Source organism: Natator depressus, chromosome 2 (assembly GCF_965152275.1).
Source record: "Natator depressus isolate rNatDep1 chromosome 2, rNatDep2.hap1, whole genome shotgun sequence".
Lineage (NCBI taxonomy): Eukaryota > Metazoa > Chordata > Testudines > Cheloniidae > Natator > Natator depressus.
The window spans coordinates 19146190-19159368 of NC_134235.1; the positions used below are offsets into that span (position 1 = coordinate 19146190).

Sequence of the window (13179 nt, forward strand, 5' to 3'; positions counted from 1 at the left end):
GGGTCTATTAACTCAGTGGGGCACAGGACTCAAGATCACCGGTTGAACTGGTAGCATGGCAAAGGATGGGGATGGGTGTCGTTTTCCAGGTCATTAGGTGCACATGCAAAGGATCAGGAGCTGTGATTAGACAGAGCTCATTTCTGTGCACGGTTCTACTTGTGACCTTCGTTTTTACTTTTGGCTGCACAGAAAGCCAGAGTAAAGGGTAGGCAGCCATATCAGTTTTAGTTTTATTCTCTGAAATTACTCCATTGCTCTGGACTTTCTTGAATTTTCCTATTGCCACAAGCCACTCTGTGGCAATGGAGTTTGTTTTGCTCAGGGAGTTTTTATACAGGCAAGTAACTAAAGCCTCTCTAGCTTCCTGTGGCTCTGGGTTTGGCAGTCTGGGTGTGGAATTTGTGGCCAGTAACAAGGGTATATTTGCTTGCTTATAAGCCTGTCTCCCCTCTTTGCTGCAACAACACAGCATTCAGTTCCCACAGGGAGAAAAGCAGACAGTTGTTGGTTACACTGTGGCCATCAGCTGATCCTTAGATTTGTTTGGAATCATGGCTGGCATTAGGCAGCTACAATTCCTGTGGTCATGGGAGGCCCCTAAAAATCAAGGTGGAATTTGCTTTTAGCTATCAATACTGAAATTTACATAACAGGCCTGATTTTCACTGCGCCCTAGCCAGCAAGACAATCCAAAGGCCCCAGTTCATTTGGGGGTATCAAGAATGGAAGACAGAACAGAGTGGACTAGTTTTCTGGGCCCCATCCCTCCAAGGCAAACCTCTCTGGAAGCTCCAAAATTTGACCATGCTCAGAATATGAATTGTAGATTTTCAGACCATTAAGATCACCTCGTCTGACCTCTTGCACGATAGAAGTCACAGAATTCCTTCACTGATCCCAGTACTCTGTGGCTGAAGCAGAAACTGCTGTTAGAACAGTCTCCAATCTTGATTTAAAGACTTCAAATGATTGAACAAGGTGCCAATTATTTCCTGTTCTGTAAAAACTTCTGGTTATTTCATTGGTTTCCAGTATTCTTTTTTTTTTTTTATTTTTATTTTTTTGGTATGCAACTTGCACTTATGCTTCCTCTGTCCATACAGGCACTCTATCTATTTTTACTCTTTTAGAAAACACACAGAGAGAGAATGGAGATTTTCAAGCAACAAGTATCAGACAAGGACATGTCAATACAAAGATAACAGAGTATCTCCAAGTAACCTTTTGTTATATCCATACAATTGAAATCTGACAGTAAAATGCAATTCAAGGTTCACTTGTTTTGCCGTAGTAGATAAAACTCTGGAGAGATTATCTTGGTTAGAAACAACAACTCTGCAAACAGCAACCACATATATAGTTATTGGAATATTAAAAGCCTTTTCTAGTGCTTTTACGAAGTATGACAGTTCCACACTGATAAACACGTCCAGCATAGAGACCTTGAAAGGCGAAAACACCCACTTCAAAACCATTCTTCATAAGCTGTGCTGAGTAGAAAAAAAACCAAAACTCTCCACAGCCCATGCCCATCCGGCCTTTTGCTTCTTAGAAAGGGAAAGACCTGCATGCCTCATCAGCGCTGGGGTCTTTAATGGCAAATCCAATCACAGCCACTTGAAAACAAACCCAATGTGGTGAGTGTCTATATGAGGCTGAAAGATTAAGCTCCCTGATGTGATCAAAATGTATGTTGAGCATCCAACGGATGTGATTTCTTTTCTCTTTAAAACTTTTTAAACTGATGGTCAAAGTTCTCTCCGTCCACAGACCTACAGCCGGGGCAAGTCCAGAGCAAATTCCCCCATCTCTATGTTGCTGCACCCACAGGCCTCATCATCTCGTGGGGTGGGGTGGGGTGGGAATTCAAGTTTCCATGGGTTAATGTCTCTTCCTTGCGTTCCCCTTTTTGGAGCATGTGATAGCCATAGTCATGTTTAATAAAATAAAAAGAAACCAGAGAGTTAACTCCTACAGAACATTTCTTTTATTGCTGCTTTCAGGCAGACACTCCTTAGCCCTCCATTTCCCACCCCACAATGTGTGTCTGCACTCACTGCTAGGGCTTAGACAGACTTCATCGTGGAGAGGAAATTGGGAAGACAATTACTAGTCTGAGACACAAAGAAGTTCTATATACTCCATCATACTCTTTGGAAGGGAAGGATGGTCCAGGGGACTTGGGAGTCTCAGCTTCAGATCCCTGCTCCACCACAGACTTCCTGTGTCACCTTGGACAAGCCTCAGTCTTTCCATCTGTAAAATGGAGACACTAGCACTTCCCCACCTCATAGAAGCTTTGTGAGGTACTCAAATACAAATACGTGATGGAGGCCATATAAGATAGGTTACCCCAGCCTGTGGGACAGACACCCACATAGTACCTCTTTCCTACTTGCACCAGACAACAAGGTCTATTAGGCCTGGTTTACACACAAAGTTGCACCCATGTAATTACAGACATGATTTTAAACAGGTGCAACTTTACGTGGGGACACTCCTAAGTTTATTTAAACCCGGCTAAATGCAAGCTAACCTGATAGAACCCATTTGAAGCTAACATAAGCGTGTCAATGCCGGGGGTTGCGCCACTTTTACTCAATTGGTTTTTAAACAGATTTAAGTTAAACCAGTGTAACCTGTGCGTGTAGACAGGCTGTTAGTTCTACGGGCTCTTCTGCAAGAGCCCTGCTTCTGGGGCCAGGCAAATTGTCCCAGCCAAAGCTCTGGATGAGTACTTCACTCAAGCCAAGTCTACACCGAGTTTTTGAACAGATATAACTATGTCAGTGAGTGGTGGGATTTATTTTTAAGCAATTTGTTATAGTACAGCTCCTAGCATGGATAGTGTTATAGCTGTATAAAGGTGCCAGATGCCATTATAACCGCAACCACACTACAGGGATTAATAATTCATACCAGGATAGTAAAACCAGCACCACTTTTTGAGCGTAAACAAAGCCTAAGACACCATGTCTTTGAAGGCTCTGAGAAACCAAGAGTTACAGCACCACCAAGAGTTAAAATCTCAATGTGGGTCACATTCTTCACCCAGAACAGTCATTCACCCCCATGCAAAATGAGCGTCCGGGACAGTACAGAGTCCAAGACAATGAGGAATCAAGCGCTGTGCATTAAGGTAGAATTCCACCCACTAGGCATATAATCGTAACACCTCTTCCATTACTGACACAGGAATAATTTTGTAGCTCTCACTTTTCCCCATTTAAAGCTGTTTGGTTTCTGCTATTTCGTTCAGCTGGGACAGTGAAACTGGCTTTCATTTTCTGTTTTCCATGATCCAGCACAATATTCCTGTCACGTCATTTGGTACCAGCACGAGTGTCATTTGGAGTAGAAAAGCAGGGACCAGTTAGCTCCACTGAAAGACTGTGGATAAAGAGAACTAGCTTGAAACTAACAAATACACCACAAAAAACCAGAGACTGCTCATCCTTGACAGGAACAGTCATGGCATGTCTGGAATGTGTCAAACCACAGGGAAACCATTTCTGTTCATATTAGTTTTTGTGAAATCCTCTCTCTCTTTTTTTTTTTTTAAACAAAAACTGACATTCTAGGCCTCAGCTACTCGGCACTGTTTCTTTAAGATTGTCTTTTGCTTTGAAATGCAACTTATCAGTTGACCCCCAGATACATTTGTGTATTTGACTGTTGCATCCTTTTCCTTTGAACTCCCAGACCGATAAATGCACAACCCCCCACAATTGGCCAACCCAGTTTCCTCTCCCGTGGTCTTTGTTCCCAGGTTCTGGGAAGATAAAAGCCCTAACAGGCTTGCTGCCCTACCTACCCCACTCTGACTGATAATTCTACACTAAAAAACAACTATCAAACTTTGCCAGAGCAACCACAGTGTGAATGGGCCATGCCCAGAGTACAGTATATCTTTCGATACTCATTAGAACATTCTCTAAGTCTTGCAGTCCTGATATTATCCTGCCATGTCCTGTGTTATCCTTTGGCCTTGCCCAAGCCAGTCTTTTTGCCCTAAAATTTCCCACTGTTGCTACCATGAGCACAGTGCCACCACTGGCAGCAATGATGGGTGCTGGTTTGTAGGCAGGGCTCTAGTGGCTACCAGCATTTTAGACACCACGTGGTCTAGTCTTGCTCGGAGCAGCATTAGATGACCTGGTGGTTGATAAGCCAGTGGCTGGTCCAGGTTGGCACTCCCATCCAGACCTGCAGTGGGTGAAATGTTGGCGGGGAAAAGACACTACAGACAGCCTTGGATCCACTGGTTTGCTGCACGAGTTTCACAAAAGGAATGGAAGGAAGACGCTGTATGTATTAGGCCTTGTCTCCCCACAAACTTGCACTGGCTTAGTTAAACCCAGGAAAACCCTTACATGGGCACTCTCTCATATTTCAATGGAAGAGTGTCGCCTTGTAGCTCAGGTTATACTTGCTCCTCACCACCTTAAACTAAACCACTCCAACACAAAAGAGAGTTTGCACTGGTTTAACTACATAGGATTAAGGCCACACTTTTAGTTCAACTGGCACTCTGAGGAGACGAGCTCTAGGGGTCCAAAAGGAAAGGTGGGAGTGACACCGCTTGCGCTACGCCATGACAGCCAAATCAAACTCCCACTGAATTCAATGGAACTTCATATGGAAAGGGTGCCTCAGCATCCTGCTGCCACCTGGCCCCTGGTCATAGCTTTCCTTAGATGGCTTCTTTTTCTCCTGCCTCTTCTCCTTCCAGTTCTTCTTGGCTTAAATCTTCACTAGAGAGAGATGACTATTTGCACTCTGAGGCTCAGGCCTAGCACCACAGCAATCCTGGGGAGATGTTTTAGAACAGAAGAACGGATACACTGGGTCAGACTGAAGGTTCATCTAGCCCAGTACCCTGGCTTCCCGACAGTGGCCAATGCCAGGTGCCCCAGAGGTGAATGAACAGAACAGGTAATCATCAAGTGATCCATCCCATCTCCCGTTCCCAGCTTTTGGAAAAAGAGGCTAGGAACACCATCCCTGCCCATCCTGGCTAATAGCCATTGATGGACCTGTCCTCCATGAATTTATCTAGTTCTTTTTTGAACCTTGTTATAGTCTTGGCCTTCACATCATCATCTGGCAAGGAGCTCCCCAGGTTGCCACAGAAGATCCACTAATTGGAATTTCCAACATTTTAGATTCTTCATCATGGGTTTCCTTTGCCATGGAGTTGCATGAGGAATAATAAGTACCATAAATCATAGGTAAAAAGGTTCTGAGAATTGCTCAAAGAGCCAGAATACAAGTCCCGAGTGTAGGACAGAAGACAAAAATAGTTATCTGAACCATGCTCCAGTTAGTGCTAGAAAGGAATGTCCCAAATGGTCTTTGGTTCTCCATATGACTGTTTCTGCTGCTGTTACCTTAATTTGCATACAAAAATTCGAGCTGGAGGTACTGGCTGTCTCGGAAAAAAGGTGAGACTTTTTTTGGCTGTCAGTGGTGGAACGGGTTTCACTGCTGTATAATGTGGCAAAAATCCTCTCCTCATTGAAGCAATATATTGCAGTACATTAAAAGCCTCCATTATTCCCAATGCCTTGCTCACTGTTCCTTGGGCGTCAGCATCTGATGCAAGTCCTCCAAGAATTCCCAGCAGCTGGAACCCTGAAACTGAATGGAAAATGATCAGGTGAGTAAATTTGCTGTCAAGATTCACCATTAATAAACAAGGCACAAAATTAGCAGGCAGGGGGTAGAATATTAGAAAGGGACACTGCGCCAACTTGAAAAGAAGCTTTTGGGCCTGCTACAATTACAAGCAACAGCTTTGATTTTTGTAATAGAAAACTTAGTAAAAGCCAATTTTTTCCCTACTTTTTCGATTTGTTCATTTGACAGCAGTTTGTGTATAGTCCGTTTCACTGTTTCCCCCTGCATGTCAGTTTCCCATTCGCTGGAGGGAGGGAGGGAGAAAGGGGGGGGACGGGACCTTATAAAACATTAACAGAGAAGCAGAACAACCCTTAAACAATTTTTAAAGGTTTGGGGGTTTGTTTTGTTTTTAAAAATACAGGCCATACTATTTAAAAGGCCGCTTTATCAGAAACAAATTTCTTGAAATTAGGGAAATTTAAAAATTGATTCATTTCCCAAAGCTCTTGGATCTAAAAAATTCAAGTTGACAGCGTCCCCTTTAAACTCTAACCCTTTAGATTTCAGAATCTAACAGCACAAGCACAGTAATCAGTTCAATACGGTGTATCTGGCTTCATGGAAATAAACTTCTTCTCCAGTGGTGAGCATAGTACGAATGCTTTTGTTATATAATGCTTTGCACTTGTATTAGCCTTTTATCTAAGGAACTCAGCAAACTTAATGACCATTAACCACAATGCAGTACACCAGTGAGAAGAATACCTGGCTTACAGATGAGTAACTGAGGCAGAGGCTGAGGGATGATACTAATCAGCAGACCACACTTCCTCCTTAATCCAGAACTCAGTTAATCACATTATCTTTCAGGGCCTGATCCTTCTCCCTTTGAAGTCTAGGGGAATTTGGCCACTGACTTAACTGGGAGCAAGACCAGGCTATTAGCAAGCTGCTGCTGCCGCTAGACTTCTCTTCTTCAGAGAGGTGGGAAATGTCCAGTCTACCGACACAAGAGAAGGACACAGGCACAGACCAATGTCACAGCTGGACAGGTCATCCAGACCGGCATTTCAGCTCCAACAGTGGTTGAAGCCAGAGGCTTCAGAGGAGAGTATGAAAATCACACAGCGCACACAATGTGAAGTGGCTTACAGGGGAGAGAAAAAAACCTGCATCTGAAATCCACACTCCAGGGCCATTTGTGGAGACAGCTCTTTGGTGCTACTGACAGTGAATCTGATGACATCAAAGCTCTGTTTCTTGTTCCCGTTCCCCTACCCTCTGTCTACTCAACTGGCTGTCCTCAGACCGTGAGCTCCTCAGAACAGAGGCTGCATTCCCTTCTGGAAGGCACCTATCACACTGCGGGCACTACCATAAACCACCAACCAACTGCCTGCAGCCGTTAGGAAAGAGCACTTTAAGACCACTGGAAAGCCGTGGAGATTTTTTGGATGGACAGTGAGAACATATTAAAATTTTGAAGCTTTCAGACAGGTCAGGAAATGCTGTAACAGCCCATCTATACTATGTACATTAACAGCGTCAGGGGACAATCACCCTCTCCTCCCACTGTTGTGTTTGCAGTGCGGGTGGTATTTCCCACCCAAGTCACACCCCCATGGCAGTGAATTCTACGAAAACAGAACAAGGGTAACATTTTAAAAATGTTTTACCCCCCAACTATATAGACTGCAAAACAGAAAACAGGGTGAACACGCTGAAAGCAGTGCAGTACCCCTACTAACTTGCAGGTGTGGTCTCTTCATGGTCCTCTCCCCATTCCTCGTACTGAAAAAATGCTTGAGCACACTTCCAATCCGGTCAAAATAATGTGATTATGTGGCTGAGACAGGAAATGACCAACAGTCACTCCTAAAAGGATGGAAATTAGCAAGATTTTTTTTTTAGTCATTGCAAGGTAGTTACTTTTTAAAAGAATCTGTACAAACAGTGACCCAATCGCCACATGAATCGGAGGGGAATGTAAAACGAGAATTATCGATCTGTCCAAGGTCGCACCGCAGGTTAGCGGTAGAGGTCGGAACAGAATCCAGGTCTGCTGACTCACACCGCCTCCCTCTTTTCAGTTTGTGATGGCCAAGGTCACAAACCAGGAAAGCATACTGAGGGATACAATTAACCCTTGTAACACTGAACGTAACCCGTATTTCTCCTCTTAGGCCAAACCCCGAAAGTCTCCCATTCTCCCCAGCCCCCCAGGAGTGGATCATGACCAGCTAATAAGTTTTTAAAGGGGTTAAACGTTGTCTACAGCAGGAAGAGAGGCCATGTTTGAAAAGGTTAGCTAACACATTTTCAAACTTGGCTTGTTTTCCTAGACTTGACCTACACTTGAAAGTTATTTCAGCGTAGCTATGTCTATCGGGAGTGTGAAAGAACTACTCTCCACAGCAACCCAACAAAACCCTCCGCATAGACACAGCTAAGTCAACCGAAGAATGTGTCTGTTGACCAAGGAGGTGGTGTTTCTACAACTTCTTTTGTCAGTGTTGGCTACAGCTACGCTCTGGAGCTACGCTGGCATAGCTAAGCCAGTACAGTCTCTGTAGCACAGTCATCTCCTGAGTCAGCACAGGACTTTTCCCAGGATTCTTAGGACTTGTCTACACAAAGATTTGGCACCTCTTTAACGGCATTAGCAGAAGTGTTTTATGTAAGACACAGGAGGTAACTGTCCTGCTCTACTTGGCACTGGTGAGGCCTCAGCTGGAATACTGTATCCAGTTCTGGGCACCACAATTTAGGAAGGATTTGGACAAATTGGAAAGAGTCCAGAGGAGAGAAACAAAAGTGATAAAAGGTTTAGAAAACCTGATTTATGAGGAAAGGTTGAAAAAAAATGATGGGGGAGAAGAGAAGAGAAGAGAAGAGAAGAGAAGAGAAGAGACATGTGATAACCATCTTCCAAACTGGATAAATTCATGGAGGACAGGTCCATCAATAGCTATTAGCCAGGATGGGCAGGAATGCAAAACCATCCTCTGAAGCTTCCCTAACTCTGATTGCCAGAAGCTAGGAATGGACGACGCGGGTGGATCACTTGACGATTACCTGTTCTGTTCATTCCCTCTGGGGCACCTGGCATAGGCCGCTGTCGGAAGACAGGATACCGGGCTAGATGGACCATTGGTCTGACCCAGTATGGCCTTTATGTTCAGGGCTGTTATAAAGAGGACAGTGATCAATTGTTCTCCACATCCACTGAAGGTAGGACAAGATGTAATTGGCTTAATCTTCAGCAAGGGAGATTTAGGTTAGATATTAGGAAAAACTTTCTAACTCTAAGGGTAGTTAAGCTCTGGAATAGGCTCCCAAGGGAGGTCATGGAGTCCCCATCATTGGAAGCATTTAAAAACAAGATGGACACACACGTGTCAGGGATGGGCTAGGTTTACTTGGTCCCGCCACAGGGCAAGGGGCTGGACTTGAAGTCCCTTCCAGCCCCACATTTCTATGATTCTCTATTAATTTGAAATCCATATGAAGTGGTACAACCTCCTATTATGGACCAGTTACACACCTTTATACCAGCGTAGCCATCAATACATAGACTGCAAGGCCAGAAGGGACCATTAGATCTTTGATTCTGAACTCCTGTATAACACAGGTCAGTGTATTTCACCTGCTTATCCCATACTGAGCCCAATAACTTGTGTTGGCCAACATCTGTGTACTGCATCCAAACAATGGTCTTAGCAATTTAACGATATCAGTGAATCACACTCTAACTGAAATTTTTAAATCGGTACAAAAGACTCAGTAGACCCAGCCTTAAAGCCACAGCTAGAAGTGCATTTGGAAATGGCATTTCTCCCCTCAGTGGCATCTCTCCTCCTCCCTCGAGCAAGGACTCTGGGTGATACTTTGCAACACTGTTTTCTGTCTGGGAAGCAGATTGAGACTACGTCGAAAGGAGCAGAGCAGAATCTGGGCCTGTAACTACCCAAGTAGCTACACTACGTTAATTCACTGGATCTGTCTGAAATAATGCACAGTGCAGGTCCGCAGAAAAAGTGAAACGCAGACGGTCAAGGGAAATCTGTGAAGGCCTTACGTGAAGCAGCACCTTGGAGCCAAAGCAAGGGCAGACTTTGCACAGCCCTCAACATTTTCAGAACATAATTGAAACCAAACCCCCTCATCTCCTTCCCTCAGCACGTTACAGTGTAACTGACAGGCGTGAGGGGAATTATTCGAAGTTGAACACTGGAGTTTTGTCCCTGTTGTGCCTCAGTTATGGCAGCACACTGGTGGATGACATCATGCATTCGCTCAGGACTCCCTCCCACACCTGGCATCATGAAGCGAGCAAAGGACAGGGTAACCCTTTCCTTCTGGTTACGTAACTGGCGCATGGCTAGTGTGCTTGTTATCAGTTCCTGAGGGGAGGCAGTATAGTTTTTGTGGATTTTTCACACCCCTGATCAATGTCGTTAAGCCCACCTAATTTTCTACTGTAGCCCTGGCCTTAGTTTCCCCATCTGCATCATTAGGATAAAACTCTGTTAGGCGCTTTGATAGCTATAAACGTGCAAGTGCTAAGCATTATTTGTGTATTGGCGCAGGGGGGAGGGAGGGCAGCAGACATCACAGGGGGAGGATTGCAAGGAGTCTGGAAGGTGAAGGCAAGTAGCTTTCATATGACACGGAGAGCAAGGGGAAGTGAATGGAGCAGTGCAGCAGAAGAGAAAGATGGTTTATGTGGCAGCGCTTAGGACACACGGTGTGGGAGCAAGATGAGAAACAGGGAGACCAGAGAGATCAATGCATGTAAGGAGAGTCTCAGCAATGGGGCTGCCCAGGAAAGGGCAGAATCAAAGATGCAAGGGTGAATCCTGAGCAGGGAGATAAAGGAAGAGTACAAACTTCTTGGGTCCCAGGATCTTATTCCTCTGTCAATCCCTTCTCCAAAAAAAATAAAAATAAAAATAAAAAAATCTCTATCTGTGGCACTTATATGGCCCCCATTTCCATAGTATCTGGGCACCTCCCAATCTAATATATTTATTATATTATAGGTGGGGCTTGTAGCACCATCTCTGGCTAAGGATGCCAGACTCTTCCTATTGTAAGACTTTCTTTTCAGTAGCTAATAACTTTAACCAAGCTGTAACCCTCTGGGCAGAAGTTTTCAACACCGGGTGTCAGCCTCAGTCTGAATATTTTGGGGGCAAATTTCAGCCCAAATGGTTCGGCTCTTTCTGAGAACAAAGCTAGAGAAAAAACACAGTGTTTTTCCCATGTTAAAAAATTCTGCACAAGCAACCTAAATGCTGGCATTTCCTAACATTTGACTGTATTGACTTTGCCACCCCAAGAACGTTCTTTTAATGCAGGCTTTTTGAGTGTAACAGTCGCTGTGTATCAGGGAAGTGCTAGGACTCAGACACGAAAGACTTGTCTACACTGCAACTGGGAGCAAGCCTCCTAGGCTGGAGTAGCCAGGCTTGCGCTGGTAGGCTAAAAATAGCAGCGTGCAAGTTGCAGCCCAAGTGGAGGCTCGGCCTAGCCACTCAGACTCAGACTGAGCTGGCCCGAGCCTCTGCCAGAGCCACAATGTGCAAACCACTATTTGTAGTGCACTAGCTGAAGCCTGCTAGCACTAGTCTGTCTCTCCAGGCTGGGAGGCTCATTCCCAGCTGCAGTGCAGGTGTAGCCTAAGTGACTTCCCAAGGTCAGTGTCAGCAGACTAGGGACTTGCCCCAAGATCTGCCAAGTCCCAGGCTAGTACCCTAACACTGGACCATCCTTCCTCCCTAGGCTTCTTGCACCTTCCTATCTCCCCACTCCTGGGAGCATTTAAAGAGGGATTCCACTCCCCACCAGCGTCGAGAGAAACTGAGGGTGTATCTACATTGCAATTAGATACCTGCAGCCTGGCCCATGCCAGCTAACTCAGGCTAAGGGGCTCGGGTTAAAGGGCTGTTTAATTGCAGTGTAGACATCTGGGATCAGGCTGCAGCCTGGGCTCTGGGACCCTCCCACCTCATAGGGGCTTAGACCCTGGGCTTCAGCCCGAGTGTCTACACTGCAATTAAACAGCCCCTTAGCCTGAGCCCCGCGAGCCCATGTCAGCTGGCACGGACCAACCAGGGGGCTTTAACTGCAGCATAGACATACCCTAAGGGTCCCTGCCCTCCTGCTCCCAGCCACTCAGTGCTCCCTGCCTGTTTGTCCCAGCCCCTCATTTAAACCCTCCCACTCGGTGCCCTGAATAGATGGAAGAGGCAAGAGCTGGGGATCAGAGAGAGACAGGGCACAGCAGATGCACCGACCAGGGGAAAGAAGGGCTAGTTTGGAGCCACTGCAAGCAGCAGCCCTGCTGTTGACTGGATGCAGGCCCTCACCCGCCACAGTGGCCTTCCCAAAACACTACAGGCGACAGATAGGTGAGAACTGGTCAGTTTCCTGCACAGCACCCACAACGCACAGCTAAAAGCTGGCCCAGGCAACAGATAAAAACAAGTCTGTTCCTGGCCTTTGTGTGTGTCACAGAAGGGGTGGAATATCCCGTGCTTTCCCTATTCGCCCACATTCACAAGTTATCTGGTCTGAACTATCAGCAAAAGCCCTGCAAAAACATTTGACGGGGTTCAGCTACCAGGCAGTTTGTAACGAAGTTGTTCTAGAGAAAAATAAAACGGTATCACAGTTACTGTTGCCCCAATGCAATTAGTCATACCTGATAGAGAGATATGAACCTTCTCAGGGCACAGCCGGCTGCGCAGCATCCTCAACAGATGAAGTCAAAAGGAAAACATCCCTGCTATCAATAACCAGCTTGAAAGCTGAACCACAAAACCTCGAAAACCCCCAAAACCATAGGAAGGACTCTCCTCCCTGAAGGAGATAGCAGTACTGCTTATAAAGGGCTTTATGTAATCGGCCTGTTCTGAGGAAAACATGTTACTGCTTCCAATATGACTGGAGTTTGGCACTGGTTAAGTGACATCCTTCACTCATTCTCTCTCTCTGTACAGGTTTAACAACACTTCTCCATCCTGCATGAGTGGTGTTGAGGGTCACACAGAAGAAAGGATCCTAACAGAAGGAGCAGTGGCCTGGAATTCCGGAGTCCTGAGTTCAATTCCCTGCTCTGACACAAACGTCCAGGATAAGCTGAGACACTCTGGTCCAGAGCCTCAAAGGTATACAGGTGCCTCACTCCCATTACAATCAATGGGAGGTAGGATCTGGGCCTCAGTTCCCTGCGTGGGTGGTCTGTGATATACAGGAAGTCAGACTAGATGATCTAGTGGGCCCTTCTGGCCTTAACTGCTCTATAACGTGGGAATAATGGCATTTTTCTACCTCGCAGGAGTGTTATCGTATTATCGCTGGTAAGGTGCTCGGGTGCTACGATAACAGGGGAAGTAAGGAACTGCTCCAGGTTTCCCTCCTGTACGTACCACTCAAAGGCACTGACTGGGCAGTGCTGGGGGAACTTGGCTGAACAGAGACTACTTTTCCATGAGGCAGCACCTTCGTTAGAGAGACACTGAGTTCACTAATGTGAATCTGACTATAAAC

The 13179-nt window shown here is 45.7% G+C and overlaps 1 long non-coding RNA gene across 1 annotated transcript in view; it reads right to left on the minus strand.

The window, feature by feature from the left end:
• Positions 1 to 3053: 3053 nt before the first annotated feature.
• The window catches only part of LOC141982104 (uncharacterized), a 232432-nt gene continuing 222306 nt past the window's right edge, over positions 3054 to 13179 (minus strand). Inside the window, exon 7 of the long non-coding RNA XR_012637965.1 lies at positions 3054 to 5643. This is a non-coding gene — a long non-coding RNA (uncharacterized LOC141982104). The remainder of the gene's footprint in view (positions 5644 to 13179) is intronic.